Source organism: Scomber scombrus, chromosome 17 (genome assembly GCF_963691925.1).
Source record: "Scomber scombrus chromosome 17, fScoSco1.1, whole genome shotgun sequence".
NCBI classification, from domain to species: domain Eukaryota; kingdom Metazoa; phylum Chordata; class Actinopteri; order Scombriformes; family Scombridae; genus Scomber; species Scomber scombrus.
Genome location: NC_084986.1, coordinates 14,690,685 through 14,704,435, shown reverse-complemented (window position 1 = coordinate 14,704,435; position 13,751 = coordinate 14,690,685).

The window sequence follows — 13,751 nt, the reverse complement described above, 5'->3', positions numbered from 1 at the left end:
AGCCAGCTGGACATGGCGACCTTGAGTAAATCTCAAAGGGTCTTCTTTGGCAGCATGGGCACCCAACTCTCCCCCTGGCAATGGAGACCCAGTGCAGCGGCGTATAAGCAAGCGATATGTGTGTGTGTGTGTGTGTGTGTACAAACCAGCATTGTGTGTCATTCAAGCTTCAGTGAAAAGGTACCAGTGAATCAATCACATGCCCTGTGTAACACCGCACTAAATGAAATTCAATGGACTGATTGAGTGAGTGATGGATGATTCACATACATACAGCCAGAATTAAGTGATGGAGAAACACTCAGAAGGAGAGTGGAGGAGGTGAGGGTTGGTTAGACCTCTGAGGACTGCATGGTTGGGGTGTGTGTGTGTGTGTGTGTGTGTGTGTGCGTGCGTGTTGCTTTATAAGAGTGCGTGTGGTGAAAAATGTAGACGTGGTGTGTGTGTGCGCGCGTGTATAGACTCTGAAGGCTGAGCGCCCTGAGGAGTGACTGTGTTCGTACGCCACATCTGCCCTCCCAGGATGCAGCAGTGTGTGTGTGTTTATTTCTGTGTGTTCAAGTGTGTGTGGTTACCATCTGGGCAGAACATCAGGGGCACGCCTGGACTGCACGGTGAGCCAGTCCACTTTTAATCTGCCCAGCGCCCTCTCCACACCAAGGAAGGTCAACGGCTCGGCAAGGACAGTACTGTCACCCCTCTAACACCAACAGTGGGGGTCGGCACTGGCTATCCATAATAGATGGCAGCTGGCTTTAGTGTACGTCTTCACTTTGCCTGGGGCAGCGGTGTTAGCCCATCTTTCATTCCCACTACTCCGCCGAGCTAATGTGCTGTGTTAATGCTTGTGTGAATCAGGAGGAGTGTTCAGTCGTGTGTCTCCCCTGTAGCTACTGAGCGTTCATGTCATTGCCAAAATAGGACAGAAGGTGCTTCAACAAAGGAAACATTTATCTGGAGGTATCACAGCACAACAACAAAATCAACCTTCATACATTCAGAGTTTGCCACACTAGTTAGTAAGAGAAATAGGATATGATGAACTTTTTATGGGACAGGGTGCCTTTGGGAAACAAAGCCATGCAAGAGCCCATATGCAGAACTTAAAATGGTCGTCTTCTAATTCTGTAATCATCTTAAAGTTCTCATTTAGTTCTACTCTTTCACTGTACATTAAATCTGTAATACTATCTTTACTATGTAAGCAGACATCAAAAGTACAGTTTTACATCACAACATTTCACACAAAATGCATCATCCAGAATTTCACAGGCTTTTATGTTAAATGGCTGTACAGTCCGACTCACGCAACGAGCATGATTTCCAAGAGCAACCTCTTTTTTTTTCAACTTGCCAGAGACACCAAAACCATTTTAAATGCAAATGACCCAAATAAGATTAGCGAGGTAGGCAGTCCGCTCCCTGTTAATTATCACACGCAGTAGTCAATTAACTGCCCTAACCATGGGACACTTAGTGAGCGTTAACCCAATTTACCACGGCTAAGAGCCGGGTGGACAGAGTTGCAAGGGGTAACTTAAGGTGGAATCTGTAGGAGGGGGGGTTACATATTTGATTTGCTCCGCCCCATCACAGACGCACAGAGGTTAGTGATATTAATTCGACCTGAGGAGAGAGTGAGTGAGAGTAGCACTGTGGGGCTATGAAATTGACAAGCAATAGAAACTGTTCAGTGATGTTGTGTTGTTTTACGCTTTCCTCTCCTCGCCACAATCTCTATTTCGGCACCATGTGGGCAGAAAGAGGAGCGGGACTCATCCGGGGGTAATTAGAGTTACCCAAGATGTGTTAGCCGAGATGTTGCTTTACACTTAACAACATTAGCCATGGCAGCGATGAAGGCGTGCTCTGATTTAACAGTTGTCACTAGAACTTGGCTGTGAGAGGCATGGGTGACTGACAGGTCGAATCGAGACCCTCATTTGTGTGTCAGGCTGTGCTTCTCTGTGTATGTGCACAGAAATGTTTGTTTGCACTGATGTTAGAAAAAAAATGGAAGGTGTATTATGATTTTTATCACTATAGTTTCTGTTGTTCCCTGTTACTGTTGTAGCGACTTTCTGGCTTCATCCAAATATTGTCATAAAATGAGGTAAAATCAACTGAAATAACCCGTTGGTTTTGTGTCATATGTGGTCACATTTAGCAACTGAAAACTGAAATGTGTATGATTATAGCTTCTGACAAGAAACGTGATTCAATTCAAAGGCAACTTATTTTGCTGTACTTCTTTGAATTCCACTCTAACCCTGAGTCTAAAAAAAGGAACATAGTGTTGATATGCATATGTAATACAGCTTAAAAATGTTCTTTCAACATAACAGACTCAAAAAGTCTTAGGTTAGCTTAGTTAGGTTTGTAAAATGATAAAATAAATTTATGAGACAAATGTCTGGTTTTATTCTCATTTCAGATCTTAAATCTTGTACAACTGAAAGCCACTTTGTCAGTGCTTCCAAGAAAAGCTGTCCACACTGGAGAAATTCCTTAATATAAACTGTGATGAAGATAGAACAGTATATTTGTAATCTATAATGATAAAAATATTATTCATGCTTCTGCAGGGATCGTTAGTGCTGTTAATTTCATATTGCCTTGTTCTTGGTTGGCTGGCCAGTTTGATATTGATTTTGATCTCTTTTGCTTTTCAGTTACTGCATCTTCTTCAATGTGGTGTCTGTAGTGAGGAGATTTTGGCCTGCAACAGCACACTTTGGTTTAAAATGACTTACCATTGCTGGACCAAGTCCAGACCAAGTGTTTAAGCCTTGAGGCACTTTGTCCGCCTCCTGTCAAATTTCCACCAAAAAGTGATGAAATATGTTGGATGTCAAATGACAGTTTTCTTTTATTCCATCTGGATATTTACAGTACCTTTACTTTAAAGGTATATTGAGGATTCTGGATATTTCCCCTGATTTTTGTCTGTTAACTTAAAAGATCATCACTTTACAGCTGCTAAACTTCTTTTGTAATTTCCTCATGAGTTTGCCCCACATGTTTGCACCAGTAGGTTGTACCTGCAGACCAGCACCATGTCTTTTGGTTGGTGTGAACATTAAAATACTCGCTCTGAGTCCAGGCGGTGACATTCAGGCATCTCTATCAGACAGTCTCTCTCCAAAATGACACATCTGCCCCCCCTAACATAAATCATCATCACATTCTGGCCCTGCCCACCCATTTTCATCCGTGTAACCAGAGCTCTGAGCATCAGCAGGAAGTGTATTGGTGTGAGCGGCCTATTGATCATTGATCTGGCGCCATCGATCCAAACCTCACCTCTTTCCCTCCCACCCTAACTCTCTCTCTCTCTCTCTCTCTCTCTCTCTCTCTCTCTCTCTCTCTCTCTCTGTCTGTCTCGCTCTCTCTCTCTCTCTCTCTCTCTCTCTCTCTCTCTCTCTCTCTCTCTCTCTCTCTCTCTCTCTCTCTCTCTCTCTCTCTCTCTCTCTCTCTCTCTCTCTCTCTGTGTGTGTCTGGTCGGCTGTAGGAGTGCAATCTGTTCAGATTCACAGGGACACTCCTGTTCATCTTTTGGCTTGAATCTCCCTCTGGAATATACACATAAGCCCAGATAATGAGAATAAATGTCACTTCTGACTGCTGCTGTTTTTTCATGTTCGACTTATCACCTCTGATCAATATTTTTGACTTCAGGTCCAGGAATCACCTTGTGCTGCTGCTTAAATTGCACCTTTTGTTGTCTCCGTGTGTGTTATTTGTAGCCCCAAAATATTTCAACATGCAAACCAATTAACTTAATTAACATGTTCTTGCTATTATCACGAATTCACTGTTTTCAGCAAAGTTTCAGCTTCTTTAAATGATTTTTTTTACAAGTAATCTTACAATCAGATGATGTTGATAATAATCCACACATTAAATTAAATGTTACAATATATTTTATATAAATATTGATTATACATTGTAATGAAAGACAGAAAATTGTACAAAGATTAATTTAGAGTTCAATCCTGATCTCTTTATCAGTGACACAAATGGCCGACAGTAAAAGCCACAACTGTATGATGAGCAGATCAATATACACGTAATTTACAAACTACAGGGCAGGTAATCAATGAGTATAAAAGTGTATGAAATATACATTACAGGAATTCTGCTATAGTGCTGTCCACAGACTTAGATAAATGGCCAGGCCATTTATTTTTGTCAGTATTGATTATTCAATCCAGAGAGTTCACTAGAATCGTCTGTCTTATCTTCTCTTCTCTTTCGCTTTTCCTGAAAGCTGATTTATGATTGAACAGGTCAGATGAGGAGCTGTTGGTTAAAACACCTCGGAGATGAATAAAAGTGAGCATTTAATGTGATTTTAAGAAGCAGCTTGCCTACCTAAAACGCAACTTTATCTTGTTTGTATTTTTGACTTCAGCATTCAAAGAGACCGATTTTGTGAATTATATGTTTAGATTGTAGCAAAGCAAGCTGTGTGGGGCCTTATATGGCATCTTTTCCATTTTCAGTTGAATGTATTACTACTAAAAGAGATTCAAATTCCAATCCTACCCTGAACACCTGACAGTCATGACTAAAATGCTCTTCAGTCTCTGAGTCATTCCTCTTTAAGATCTCTCCTTGTTTTTAGTTTCAGTCATTTTTTAGTTTAGTCCTTTCACATTCGAGGGTCTCCCAACTCCACACGCCCCGAACGTGCCTATTGCTTGTCATTAGAATAACAAATGCACTGGAGCTCCTGATTTAGTGTGGCGCTCTGGACCCTGATGTATATTAATACCACAACACTGCACCTCTTACCCAGGGTTCATCATTCATCCAGGTAAAAGAGGTGGAATTGAAAAGCAGTCCTTGTTTTTGCTGGAACCTGCATCACAGTCATTTATTGTGTAGTGAGATAGGGCGGCCCCTCTCCACGTCCTTCACATCCACATGCAATGCCAGCTCCTATTAGATGCGTAAGTGTGTTTGTGTGCTATTATGTGAAACATGCAGATGTAAACAGGGGATGAGAACACACTGCAACGTGAAATATTTGTGGCAAAAGTGGAGTGAAGGTAAAATGTAGTTGTTATTGTTTCAAATGTCTGTTGTTGTGTGTTTTTATTTATTCATTTGTATTTTTGAGGCCAATACCAAAGTAAAAGGGTGAAAGATTTGCATTTCATTTCATTTCATTTCATGCATATTTTTAATCATGTGTCTTTCCTGGCTCTGCCCAGCGTTCCCATTTCAGCCTGGTGAGATTCTCATTGAGTGAGTGGTGCAGCTCTGGGCTCAGTTAAGTGATGACTGTTGGTGACAGATTGTCCTCCACCACACTGCTAGCACTTCTCCCAGACAGACCGTCCGTCCCTTTTTCATCTCTTCCTGAGTGGACGTGAGGGCTCACCCAGCAATACAAGACAAATAACACTTCTGCCAGGCCATCACTCTTTCCAGCAACGAGGCAGCTTACCTTTCAGTTGACTGTAGCCCATGTGGTACCAGACTCAGCATCGCCGCAGCTTCTTCTATCGTTCCCTGACCATCCCCATTGGACTGTCACAAGTCTGGCTAGAATGTGAAAAGCTATGTGATATGTACGTTTCTGGTCATTTACAGCGTAGGAAACCTCAGTGGTTGCTAAAATTAATTTCCTGTTAAAGCAAGGTTAGTTTAGGTCATTTTAGTGTAGATAATTCAGTAATCTCATTAATGGTTTTCATGCAATAAACTCATTTCACAACAGTACTGCATCAAAAAATGCAGCATATTCATTCATTTCAATGGGACCACTGCATTGGCACAACGGGGAGTTACAAAAAAGATGAAAAAAATACACACAAAAAACTGGATGTAGCTTAACTTCTGCCTTGCCTGTATGAAATCAACTGTAATTCATACAGTTGGCCAATTAAATTTGTGCAAACATGGTAATCCCAGATAAAATGGATACAATTTCCAGGTAAATTGAAACTTTGGTGCCTGCAGTTTGGATTGCTTCTCTGTCTGGTGTGGCCTCTATGAGGGTCCCCTTACCAAAGTCGAGAAGCTGGAGAGAAGAGCCAGCACGTACATTAAGATATGGCTCGGACTCTCACAATACCTCAGCAATGTCTGCTTGCATGGGAATGGGGCTCTGGAACTGCCTATCGCTAGTCTTACTAAAGAATACAAATGCTCCAAAGGTAAGGCTGGAAATAACCTTGACAGAAACTCAGGATGCCACAATATGTTCGGCAGCTTCCAAAGTGGCAGCAGTCAGAAAGTGAAACCCATCTGAGGTGGTGAGGCAAAATCCGCTCTCAGGTATGGATGTGGCGTGGGCCAAGTGCAGCATGGAAGAGATGGCTTTGGCAGTGGTGTTGGCTGGACTGTTAACCATAAGGGGTTGAGCCCAGATTCTTCTTCATCAAAAAACTTCACATGAAAGTTGAAAATGGTTAATTCTCCCAATGCTAATGCTCGCTAGTGAAAAACAGATACAACCAAACACTGAACAAGGCATCAGGGAACCAAAATGTTATAATTAACATTCATGAACTGAAACAGCCATGCCTATACTTTGTGAATCTGGGGTTATGCCATTGTTACGTTACCTAATGAAAGGTGTCACCATGGAAGTGAATTGCCTGTGCCTGGCACTTAAAGCAGCCATGCCCTAAATTATATATAACTTTAAGCCTTAAAGCTACCCTTACCTTTGTTACATTTTTAGGTTAAAATGCTATTAATAAGGTAATGGCACTATAAAATGTTAGAGAGATCCACCAGGCATAGAAACTAATCATTATTCCATTCTCATAATATTCTGTGAAAACTCTGGCCAATCATATCATTCGGTCCGAATTTGGTCCGTAATTGCGCGCACCCCCACCCGGAAGAGAGTTTGTTGTGGATCCATGGCATTATAATACATCCATGATCCACGGAGATAGCCGTAAACAGCCAGTAGCGACTGACAATGACAGACAAAAGCGGGCCACGGCTTCCACCTCCAGCCGCTCCCGCGTGGAAAAAGAAAAAACTATATATATATATATAGTGCGCGTTCGCGGAGGCACCAACACCATTTTATGCAGTAGGCTGTAAATGTTTATTTATGCTGTAAAGTTGGGCATTTTAACATGGGTCTCTGGGGATTGATTTGTTTTTGGCGCCAACCTCAAGTGGCCATTCAAGGACCTACAGCTTTTGGCACTTCCGCATTAGCTTAGTTTTTCAGCCCTGGAGGTTGCGGCTTGGCGCTCTTTATGGAGTTTTGTGGCAATGTCAACCACCAGGCTACTGAAGGAGATGTTAGTCTGAAGAAAGGCCCTCCGACAGGCCATTAAGTCACTGGCAGAGGCTGCAGAGAGAAGCAGCAACTGGCTCTGGCTGAAAGGAAACAACAAGAACTGGGCTGCAAGAAGACCATCAGCCAGCAGAAGGGTAAAAGCGGAGGGAGGTGTACCTGGAACACCAGGCGTCATAGTTGAACCCTCTGGAAGTGTCTTGGGCGTATCAGTGAAATACCAAAGGAGGAGGATGCCCACTTGATGACCCCAGTAAAGCTTCTTCCACCTCCCTCCACACCCACTGCTGGTTTTGATTTACAGTCCACATAACTGGGATTGAAACATTGACCGAAGAAACCTGGACTCGACTGATCCACTTGAAGTTCTGTTGCTGCGTGGGCCAAGGAAGGAGGGTGCCCACCTGATGTCACCAGTTAAGCGTTTACCCCCTACCCCCACTCAAGAAATGAGTGCCACTTATAATACAGAATTGTAAAACCAAGTCGTGTGAGCTCAACTGCACTTTGTCGCCAATGTTTACCTTAAAAAATGTTGAGCTGGAGGAACGAAACACTGTGTAGGTAGCAGTGTAAGAGTGATGAAAGGAAACATTGCTCATCACTAAAACTAAATGAGTCTGATTCTACAGCTTCATACAGTAGTCTAACCGTGAAGTTTAGATATATCCCGTAAAAAATCATTGGTGCATTTAAAATATTGGTCTTGGTTTAAAAATATGATAATGAATAGAGGAGAAATCTGACCTCAAATAGCATTTAAATGTTTTACCGTTGTGCAACCTGATTTCCCAGAAAAACCTGGTTTCAAACATAGCATTGATCTGAATTGATATTTAATATTAAATTACTAAAAGACTTTTAAAGAGAAAAAAACTATCCTTGGAGAAAGTGAAAAGAGAAATCATTTTACAAAAAGGGATCATTTCTTTTCACCTGAACTGAAACCTATAGTAAAAGGGGTGAGTAACGGTGTATCACTACTCTGCCTTCCCATTACTCAAGAGGATGTTGGTGTGAATGTGCATGTATGAAAGAGGAGCTTTGGTTTTGAGTCTAGACTCATGATTCGTTAACTTCACAGGGGCTCTTGGGGAATCCTGAGGCCACACTCCCCCTGCCACTGCCCTGGGCAATTATGCTCTTTTGAAATGTAAATGGTTGACTTGTACGTGTGTGTGTGTGTGTGTGTGTGTGTGTGTGTGTGTGTGTGTGTGTGTGTGTGTGTTGCTGTGTGGGTGGGTGGGTGTACATGTAGGTTTTCGTGTGTCTGCATACACGTTTGTGGATATGCGTTGTGTGTCCCCGTAACTTATCTTAAAAGCACCTAACTCCGCTGGCACCCTGGTGCAGAGGCAGTCAAATACAATAACATCTGAAAGCTCTGCTACCTTGTGCTCACTCGGTCCATAGAAGGGACTCTCCAAAACTCAGAGCCGACAAAGAACATACCTTCAATTAGTCAAACGATTAACATTTTAGAGGAAGTCTGTATTTGGATCCCTTGGGCTCCCTGCATTCCCCACCAGTCTCCTTTTCATATTCAAATCCACAACATAAAAGTTAGCCATATCTAATCCTAAAATGGGTCTTTTACTATTTTGTAAGGAGATATTGCCTGAAGTTTTGCAGGTGGTATAATTGCCAGGTTGCCGTTATGTTTAACAATCATCATGGGCCATAGGTGCTGCTATGTCAGAGCAGACAAAGCTCTCAGAACCAGCACAAAGCTGCATTATATTTTCTTTTTTAATTTATTTGGTGATTAGTCAATCATACTAACCTACATTCATTTAAATTAGATCCTCTCCGAGGGTAGCCACAACGCTTGAGTGGATTTGTGGTCATTATCATGTTGTGCTCTGGTTTTGTCTTCTCCATAAGAGACGCCACTATTGATTTGTTTTATTTTTGTGTCTAGCTGCTGTCACTTCACCATGGCATCTTGGTGCTGGGTAGGAAGGGGTTGCCCATCTGCCCGCCTCCATAACCGAGTGTGTCAGGGTACGAAATGGTATTGTGTGGTTGCTGTTTGTGTGAACTTACACTTACACTAGGCCAAGATGAAATTCCTCTCTGATACTTAACCAGGGGTTATGTGAAGTTAATTTCTCTCAAATATACAACTCACAGGATAAACTGAGGTGTTTGTGTAACCTTTTTGTGAATTTAGAATCAGCTTTTTCAGACTCAAAATTCATGGTGGTATATCAGTCAGTTCTTATTAATGCTGGGCCTCACATTCAGTTGATTCAAATTCTAGCTGCATTTGTATCAATCAAGTCATATTTAACTGAAAATAGTTAAATAATTATAGATAAATCATCATTTATTTTTTTTACATTTTCAATGTACAATATGAAATACAAAATGAGATTAATTTGAAAAACAAGTAACTCACTCTGGTGAATTGAGACATTGAGTTGAAGGAAACACCCTCTGAAATGTTGAAATTATGTATTGATTTTTCTGCTGTCTTTCGCCCCGATGCCTCTGGGTAATTGCCTCTTTGCTGCTGCTGCTGCTACAGCTGAACTTAACCATCAGGGCATCTCTGTGTGTCTGGCCTGTTATGTACTCTTAGTTCAGGAAGACAACACCACTGACTTCTGTTGCATCATGTGTCTCCACCATCATCAGTAGGGACACTGCAGGGCCATGCTGTACTTTAACTTTTTAGGAGGTAACATTGGAACTGGAGAGTTCGTAGAATTTATACTGTACACTGCGAGGCTGTAAACTGTCTATCTGGGATAAAAAATATGATTAATTAGGGATGTCAGTTTCGGTTAATTTTGCTTTCAATAGACTGACACCCTTTAACCTACTGGTAACTAACAAGTTCATTTTTAAACAAAATTGTCATGTAGCTTTCGATTTCGATTTCGAGCTCATCCCTCTCTTCCTCAAAGAGTTTTGAATGTGTTGAGTCACAGAAGCTTTCGATGGCATTAACATACTCAGGATTGTGGTAGCAAACCAGCTTTCTCAATCCCTTGGTCTCAATCATTAGGCACACCAACCAGGTGATGGCCTTGTATATCATAATATACAACATAATTATTTTACTAAAGTTCAGCTGTTATTTTTCTGTATTGACTATTATCCCACTATGCAATTAGCAAATTTATTCAAACCTTGAAAAAATGCGTTTTATAGGGCAAGAGATATATTTGTGAAACACCTCACTTTGGTTCGGGTTGGGGTAAGATCTTTAAAGAGTAACTCAACAAGAGCTGCAAGGATTAGGCAATCAACAGAAAATTAATTGCCTGACTGTTTTGATTATTGATACATTTCTTTGAGTCATTTTTTAAAGAAAAAATACATTCAAATTCAGCTTGTTTCAGCTTCTTACAGTAAATGTGAAAAGTTGTAGTAGTACTAAAGTGTTTGGTTATGGACTGTTGGTCAGGACAAAACAAGAGATTTTAGATTGCTTGTTGGGCTTTGGGATGGAGTGATTAAAAATATGTCCCAAACCCTGCAGCACTGTTTTTGCTAACCTGCTTTGTTTTAGAGGTGAAACAGACCTGAAACTTTCATACAGGAATACAGTGCCGTGCAGTTTTTCAATGTTTAACCAAGACCACAAACTGTCTCTATATGGTTCAGTTTACAGAGTCACTACACTTGGTTAATCATGCTTTAGTTGATATGAGTGGATAATGTGCATGAACAGAAATTGTTAGAAAACAAAACAAATACATTGTCAGTCAGCATTTTGTAAATATTTTCAGGGTGAATATTTTGCAAGTTGCCAAATATGTTCAATAAAATTATTTCCTAATAATGTTGATAAAAAATGTAACCTGGACCGCATTTTGTTCTTCCCAAAATGTATTTTCTGTTGCAAATGAGTTGAATTTCAATATTATTTCTACTGACAAAGTGGCCACAAGGGCTACCCAGTGGACAAATTTGACTTCCACCTCAAACTCCCCTTCTAATGAACTATCATACAGTCATGATACAACACAGGTTCTTCCAAATTAACACAAAAAATCATTCATCTTTGTATTTTTTATTTACAACAAAGTAATTAACTGCTATTGCTCAACAAATAACCATCATATTTGCAGTGTTGCGTTCCTATTAGGTTTCAACAAACATAACCAAAAGTCTGGAGGTGTAGCCTCGATTGTGCTGTGTCAAAGGCAAACTACTGCACTGCTTCTGTTTGACAGGTGTCAACTTTGGTGCTACAGAGGATTTAATAAGCAGTAACAAGCAATAAACTTTTGTCTGGGAGTTGACACGGGTGGATGAAAGCTTTTGACAGCTGGAGCATTATGTTTTGAACTTGGCAGAATAAATTATTATTTTCGTACTGGTGGCGAGAGTGAGGTCTCATCCCAGTACTGCACTTTAATTCTGTCAGGATGCTTGACTGCCTTCTGAAAATGGAAGACAATGAACACTCTGTGTAAAATGTCTTTTTTAGGACAATGAGCCTTGTGGGCTTTAGAGAAAGATGAAGACAAAGTGTTGATGACAGTCCCTAATTCCCAAGATCTAGAATAAATGTTTCTTCTTTTTTGGTCCAGAAAAGAACTCTATCCATCATTAAGTTTTAGTAGCACTCTTACAAAGAGTCTCCTCTTTTTTCCAGGTCTAGTTGTAGTTCATTTAGATGAAAGGCACCTAGATTAGACTTTTTCTAAGGTTAAATCCTCCTTTAATGTGATTTGGCGTGGCCTTTTTAATGTTCATAAGGTGTTTTTCTAAACTGACACACATCTGGACAGAATCAAAGAGTGTAGCGAACATTAGACATGAAAATGGGTAAAATTGATTCAAATTCCATTGATGTGGCATTGTCTCACTCACTCGAAAAAGCGAATGAAGAAGGAGCTGTGGTAAATTGCTCTGTGAATGTGGCTGCTGAAACCAATACTGTTTTCTTTGCTTTGCTAATTATTAATTACCCATCTCCATGCATATGTGTTTATTCCTAATTGTATTTGATGGATGACTGGCAGCTTTGACACCTCATTAGACCAGATTAATTGAACGACACAATATTTATGTCTCGGCAATGACCAGTTATCCTACCATCTATCATTGAGATGATCTCGCTGATTGAAAACCACTGGTCCGTGTAATCCTAATTATTTGGAATTAGAAAAGAATTTATTGCTTCTTGTGGCTTTTTTCTGTGATGACGGCAAATTGGAAACATTAAATGCATAACGAGGGAGAAAATGAGAGGAAGACACAATCATGGAATTAATGTGGGTTAATGTCTGAGAAGGGGGAAGGGCGCATAAAACAAACGAGGTGCAAGCCGTTTAGACCCACAGCTTATCACTGCACTGCACAGTCGGAGATGCAGACTGTCACAAGCAAATTTTTCTCGAGATTTTGGCATAACATTCATCTCTTTCTCATAATTCTGAAAGGGAATGCCCACAGGATGCCTATTTAGAAGAAGGGTTACTTTTTTCACATTTAACTAAACCTATATATTCTCCAACTCCCTATCCACTCACTTCCAAACATGCGTCTGCAGAACATCTCGATCCATATTCTTGTCTTTTATTAAAAAGTTGGTTGAGTGCTCCAAAAATATTTCCACTGAACTTCATATAACCCTCCTCTAACTTCTGCAAAGCTTTGCCCCTCATGGGAGGAGCACAAACTAAAATCCAGCATTTGAGCTCAGAGAAGCAACAAGGCCCAGAAGAGTGAAGCTTTTACTATCATACAATATAGAAAAGCCTCAAGGAACAGACTTCTTTCCCAGGTAGTGAGAACTTCCTTAAGCTTATTTTTCCAACTTTTCAAGTTTCTAACACCATTAGCTGACTCCCTTGTGGTCTTGAAAGCGGTAGCAGTGATTGAATTAAGCTGTTTGCCTTTTTGAGACATTTTGACAAGCTTTTCTTACACATAAGTCAGTCAATGCCATAGCGACACATACCCAAACCAATTTGCACATACAGCACTCTCTGTCACACACTTGTATATGTATGCACATATCCAGATGCACACATCAAGGCATGCACATTGCTCACGTGTACAAATACAAACTGAATCGGACAGACCATCTTTAGAAATCTGCTGACCAGAATCGCTCAATGGGATATAGACCAAACACATTCTTAGAAGCAGCTCTATAATTCCATTTACACCATAGTATTTTAATCAATTTAACTGGCCTTTTTAGATATACTTGGCTCAAAACACTCTTTCTAGTTTTAAAAATAGGACAAATGGTCTTTTGGAATCAACTGGGGAGAAGTTTAATCTCATTGAATGGAGCCAAAGCCAGACGTTTAGCTCCACACAGTGTAGAATACAAGATTATACCGGCCTGATATAGCCCTTCCACTACCCGTTTATTTTTATCCTCTATTAAGGCAGCGATATCCTTAAAGGCTGCCAAAATTATCCTGTAAAAATGCTGACTGGGAAATATGAAAGGTTCCAGGCAGTTCTAGTAAGCAATCTGCGCGCATGGTGGAGCAATGTGACT